Raw genomic sequence first — 6,941 nt, 5'->3', positions numbered from 1 at the left:
ACCCAAGAAATAGTCAACTTAATAAAACAATATCCCACTAATCATCCAAGATTCATCTTTAAAAATGTGAATGGCCCCTCTGTTCTGTTTCAAATTGCCCATCCATGTCTACTAAACATGTCTATGTAAATGTCACAAGGATATTTTCGGGCTCTGAATTCATGAACTTTAATAGCACAACACTGCATTCATACTACCTGATTTCAAATACAAATAAATGATCAGTTAGAGGTTTAAAAATTATCCTGAGAGAGAAAAGTTTAGGGTTTTTTCCATAAGCAAGTAGGTGACCCTGGGAAGACTTAACAAGCAGGTCTCAGTTTATCTGTAAAATATGGGGATTGGGTACATTCACTGTTTCTCAAACTTCAGATGCCAATATGACCTTTACACAGGTAGTAGGTGATGGAATTCAAACACAATCTGGATCCAGGATTATATACATTATATGCCACATCTTTTTTTAAAATCTATTGTGAATAATGACAGAATGAATCACATTGCCGTATTTAATCTTCCTGAGATTCTGCTGGGTAGGGCAGGAATTGGTCCCAGTTTACAGATGAGAAGCAGAAAATGTGATTCCGTTTGGCTCAGAAGAAATATTGGGAGCAGACCTGAACAGCAAGGCCTCTCCACACACACTCTTTGCCCACAGGAGAGGCCTTTGATTTTTATTTCACTTCCTTGTGTTTCATGGTCAAGAACATTTATAATCCCACAATCTATGCAAGGGGTCCTTGGCTTCCCTGGTTATTAGAGAAGCAGCAGGTCTCAACTGGTGTTTCTGTAAAAAGACCAGCATTCTAAGAATTGAACTGAGCTTTTCTACCATTATATTAAAAAAAATTTTTTGACAGGAACAAAAAATTGGTGAATAAGTTAATAGTGGCGTTTCTGAATCCAGATTGTGTAGGTCTGAATTCCATCACTTACTAGCTGCATGACTTCAGGCAAGTTATTCACCTCCTTATGTCTTGGTTTTCTCATCGGCAAAATAGGAGGTAATAATACCTACCTCTTAGGATAAATGAGTTACTATATGTAAATTGTTTGGACCAGGGCCTGGCACATAGTGTTTTATAGTCTGCTGTCATTCTCAATTTTATGTGTTTCTCCCATAAATTTCTCTTAAACTCTAAGCTACTACTGATCAATAAGTACAAAATGGGTTCTGATTTTGGACAAAATGATGTAATCAGTTTTAAAGGCGCCTCACAAAGCACCATGTCGAGAGCTCATTCAACACTCCATGGGAATCAGGTCAAGGTGGGAGGAAGTGATAAGAATAACATGGAGCACTCACCACCTGCCAAGCACTTTTTTTTAATTATATATGTTTTATTGATTTTTTTTTACAGAGAGGAAGGGAGAGGGACAGAGAGTTAGAAACATCGATGAGAGAGAAACATCGATCAGCTGCCTCCTGCACACTCCCCACTGGGTATGTGCCCGCAACCAAGGTACATGCCCTTGACTGGAATCGAACCTGGGACCCTTGAGTCCGCAGGCTGATGCTCTATCCACTGAGCCAAACCGGTCAGGGCATGCCAAGCACTTTTGATACAAATCCTTACAACGACCCACAAGAAGGTGCTATTATTACCACCTTTTAAGTGGGAAAATAGAGACTTAGAAAGTATGAGGAGAGAAATAGCATCATGCCAGGCTCAAGGGTGGGTGTCTTGGGAAAGGGCACCTATATGACCACAGGGAAGTCTCTTTCCCAAACTGCACCTCAGTTCCCCCAATTCTATAATGACCTTAAAATCTACACAAAGTAAAATCTACCCAAGTTAAGCCCAACGTGCCAACACTGGCTCACGGTGCCATTTACCAGCAGTGGGAATGGTCGCTGCTTACACTGAGGAGAATTCAGGGAAGTTCAAGGCTCTCCCCAGCGCAACCCTCACCTGCCCCCATATTGCTCCTGCTCATAAGCCCAGGCCACTACCTGGTTTGAATCCTGGCTCTCATATTTAATCTCCTCAGCCTCCTCCCGATCTCACGTCCGCTGGAATAGCAGCCCTCTTTAGAGGCATGTATAATGAGCCCTCTGCCCTCTGTCCCTAGCACTTCCTCAGAGCCCTGCTGTCTCAGAGCCCGGATACCAAGCAACACTCTCAAATATTTACCGAGCAGACTGCAGCCAGCCAGGGCCACTGCACTGGGAAGCGCAAACAATCAAAATGCCACTCCCATCACATTTTGATAATATTTCAGAGTTTACAAATGAGCCTGACATGCTCTGTCACCAAGCATCCCACCACCTACGTGCTACCAACCTAGTGCTCGCTGTAATCTGGCATGCGCCACCGCATCCCAAACACGACTGCATCCAAACCTCACACCACCCTTGTCAGTGGGTGCTTCTCCACTTTAAAGACAGACAACAAAGGCTCAGAGAGATGTGTCAGCTTCCCCACCAACATACAACCAGCGAGGGGCAAAGCGTAACTGAACACAGTCGGTCTGACTCCCAAGTCCACACCAGGTCATTAGACCAACCATGTTTGCTCTGCAGTGGCACAGTGACAGGTCATACTAAGCACATGTATGCACAGACCCCGAAAGCATCACGCTGTAGCTCTCCCTGGAATGTCCTTCCCTCACCCCCAGACCTCCCCTTCCTCACCACCCCCCTTGCCTAACTTCTCTGCATCTTTCAAAAACCAGCATAAATGTCAACTTCTCCATAAAAATCCCTTTTTCTCTTCTCAGCTATTTGCCCCCAACTGTTTACCAACCCATAACGCAGTTGTAGTTGATCTACTTTCACCTTTATTTCCCTGGGGACAAGGACTGGGTTTCATAGGCCATTAAGTCCCCTGGCCTGGGGTAATGAGCACCACACAATAGATCTTCAATACCTGTCTGTTGAGGGCAGGATAGGGAGAGAGAAAAAAGGGAGGAGGAAGGAGAAAGGGAAGAAGGAAGCAGAGAAAGAGAAAGCAAGAGAGGACGCAGGGAGAGTGGGAGGAACTGTTCCGAGGACAGTCTGATGTGCCTGCCGCCTATTGCTTTTTAATGAATTCAGTTGTCTCTCAGGAGGCAGTGCAGTCTTATTTTCCACTTGGGATGCTATCCAAATAGAAGATCAAGTCACCCGGCTGACCGTAGGAGTGACTTAAATGTGAGTGCACTGAAGGCTGGGCCCTGGAAAATCCTGGTTCCCATATAATACACAAAGCAAGCACTTTGCAAACCATATCCACCAACATCTTTCCCACACACTCCATCCCCAGGGTTTGCTGCAAACTGTAGGAAGACCTTCTTTAAATGCCCCCTTTCGATCAGAACAGCTAAGACTTCCTTAACGTGCACGGGGACAGAAGCGCTTGGCCACGTGTCTGTTTCTCCACTCTGCCCTTCCCACTGTGGGTATCAGAACCTGACACAAGAGCGGAGCATCCGCCGGGGCAGTGGATGCGCAGGTGCTGGCACACCCCTGAGGCCTTTCCCAGAGATGGTGTGTCCACTGTTCTTTCCGTCCAGGTGACACCGGTTCTGAGGCTCACAGCACCTCCGTTTATTTCTACTCCTCCTTCCTCCAGAGAGAGGGAGCACTCGTCTCCTGGTTTTAGAAGCAGGATCATGGGGACACAGAGAAGTGACAGGGAGGCATGCTAGAAGGAAGAAACACCAAGATGGGCCATCCCCAGCGTATTCGTGGCCAGGCAGGACCTTCTGTGGGTGAATAGCATCTGGTTCCACGCTGCACCTGACACATTGGCACAGGCAGCACTTCACCAGGTACCAGGTTGTGTCTCACACTCAATCAGGTGTGAACGACCACCCTTGTCCAATGAGACTGATGAGCAAGCTTGGTGGCCTTGGGGTGTCATCCTAAGCCCCCAGGACTTCACAGCCTGAATTGTTAACCCCTTAACTGCCCTGTGTGAAATATATCCTGGAACTCTAGATCCAAACTGCAGGGGATCCATGAAAAACTGATCGTCCGCGTGCCACTGACAAGATGAAAAGGTCTCGAGCAGGAAAGGGATTAACATATTCTGGAAAGTTCACTGGCGATCTGCCTCCAACTAATATCGCTTCCATTCATTAAGAACACAATCTCTGCTAGGCTTTTTTTTTTTTAATTCAATATATTTTTATTGATTTCAGAGAGGAAGGGAGAGGGAGAGATAGAAACATCAACGATGAGAGAGAATCATTGATTGGTTGCCTCCTGCACACCCCCTACTGGGGATGGAGCCCGCAACCTGGAATCGAACCCGGGACCCTTCAGTCCACAGGCCGGCGCTCTATCCACTGAGCCACACCAGCTGAGGCTAGGCTTCATTTTAGATACTTGGCACGAATGACTTCATTTCAATTCTCACAAAAGTCCTGCGAGGCAGGCCTATTATCATCCCCTTTTATCTTAAGGAAACCACGGCACAGAGGGGTTCCCAAACCTGCCCAAGGTCCCCAAGTAACAAGCAGTCACTGGATTATGACTAGAAAGCCGTGTTCTTAAACTTGACTGTTATGTGCTCACTGGCCACCTGGTAAATCAAAATGTGCAGAGTTGAAATCTAAATATCATTACAAGACAAAAAGCAAGGGATGGCCCAAGAAGCAAAGGAAGGCCGGCAACTGTGTGGGCCTCTCTTTCGCAGGCATTTGAAACATTATGTCATGCAAGTCTCCAATCTTACAAGGCAGACACTGCCCCCACTTTACAGATAAGGACAGGGAGGCTAAAGGTTAATGGTCCAAGTTCACAGGGCTGCTACGAGGCAGACCCACATTTAAACTTGGATTCATGTGGGCTGAGAGCCCAGACTTCTGTAATCGTTTTTATTAGCATCTAATGTCTTGTCTTTTTTATGTGTCTCCTGAGTATCAGTACAAATCCTATTTTTTTAAAAAAAAACAAAACACAAAAACCTATTATGACTTGTAGTTGGAAGAAGGTGAAATATGTGTGTATTTGCCAAAACCCTCACAAACCTGTCTGTCCCCATCCTGGAGCCCCCTGCACCCCCACTTTGTGTCTGACTCACATTCCTGCAGACCTGCTTCATGTGGACGTTCTGCTTCGTGGCCTCAAGTTTCAAAAAGGAAATCTGGTTGGCAAACAAGCCCTAGGCCCCAACGCCAGCTGCCTGGCCCCTTGACAATGAACAATGGATGTGGAATGTCCGCTCCGCATACACTCCGGGGGAGTTGGGTACCCAGCTCATCAGAGCAAGCCCAGGGCACCCCATTGCATCAGCACTGGCCCTGGCGGATGAATATGCCCATTGTGGGGGCAGTGCCTGCCACGCAGAGGGGACAACTCCAAGCAGACTGTTTTCTTTTCCCCTTTTTAAAAAATCGCATCACATGACTCCTTCACTCTGACATGAAATATCCTGCTGTGACGAGGAACAAGACCAGACTGTCTGGGGATCAGGAAAGCTAACCAGCATGGCTAACGGTTCCTAGAAGGGACCCGGGGGTGGTGATTAGCCCTGCTGACGGCCATGCATCTGATGTGCATTTTATGCCACGTTTGTTAAATAAAAAGAGAGAAATTAAGTCTCAATATACCTTTGTTTCTAACAGGAGGGTCAACACTCTCCCACTGCACCCCCCAGAGAGCACAGTCATTTCAGCCCGAATGGCACTTACCTTTCGGCCCTGGATAAACAAACTGGGCGTGCTCAGAGGGTCTTTTCCCATCCCTCCGCTCCTGTAACTCTATGTTATCATGGAACCTCCTTAGGGAAACAGAGGGATTAGAGGCAGGAATGTCACTTCATACCTGACAGTCAGACAGTCCTGGTTCCAGCCCTGGCTGTGAATCGGCCATCGCCCGGCCAGGTGATCCCAAGCAAGTCACCACATGGCACCTGCAAGCCCTGGCAGCATCTTTGTGCAAATGAGGAAAAGTGTCCCTGTGGGCAAGAGGCAGCACTGCCAGCACCACCTCAGCAAGGGTGACCCCAGCTGGACAGGCCCCCGGCGGGGCACAACCTCATGACCTGTGTCTCTATTTCAATTTGTCAGTTGTGAAGTGGAACAGGTAATACTTCTCTGCACTGATGAGGCTGAGAGGACATCCAGAACATTATATGAATCCGTCTGCTAATACGAGATTTCTGCTGTTCTGGTTCAATTCCACCTCACTTCCTGAGGCCTCCATATGCTTCTAATGAAAAGCACGGACACCATTTACCTCTCTGAGATTACCCGCATTCCCACACTCAGACAACCACCCCTTCCAGACTTGCATCAAAAAGCTGGGCAGGTGCCCTGACCGTGTAGCTCCGTTAGTTGGGTGTCATCCCATGCACTGAAAGGTTGCCAGTTCAATTCTTGGTCAGGATATATGGCTGGGTCTTGAGCTTGATCCCGGGCAGGGGGCATGCAGGGGGCAACTGATCGATGTTTCTCACATTGATGTTTCTACCTCTCACTTCCTCTCTCTCTCTCTGAAAATCAATAAAAAGTCTTAAAAGGAAAAAAAAGGCAAGGCAGGCTTTGTAAGTGTCAAGCCTGTGTAGTTACACAGGGCCCCACACTCAGAAGGGCCTGGCACCTTTGTTTAATACTCAGATGTCACTGTCTTAGAATTTTTAATCATTTCTGAACAAAGAGCCTTACATTTTCATTCTGCACTGAGCCCCACAAATTACGTCGCTAGTCCTGCCAACACGCCTTCGGAAGCACCAGATAGCTTTCTTATATTATACTCCACAGAAGATTTGGAAGGGAAACTGGGCTATGTCACTCCTCTGCTGGACACGAAGGCCCCGGTCACAGAGTGTGAGGCGGGATGGTGCGCTGGGCCCAAGAGCATGGGCCTTAAGAGACACGTTGAGCTGGATGCAAACCTGCATCCCGCAGACCTCAGACTAATTCCCTAACCTGTCTGAACCCAGCTCTCCTGGTCTGTAAAGCAGATTCCTAAGGCCCACTCCTCCCTGTGAATAATGAAGAAAGGTCTGTAA

This window comes from Myotis nattereri (genome assembly GCF_964212035.1).
Source record: "Myotis nattereri genome assembly, chromosome: 17".
Taxonomy (NCBI): domain Eukaryota; kingdom Metazoa; phylum Chordata; class Mammalia; order Chiroptera; family Vespertilionidae; genus Myotis; species Myotis nattereri.
This window is presented reverse-complemented; position numbering follows the sequence as displayed.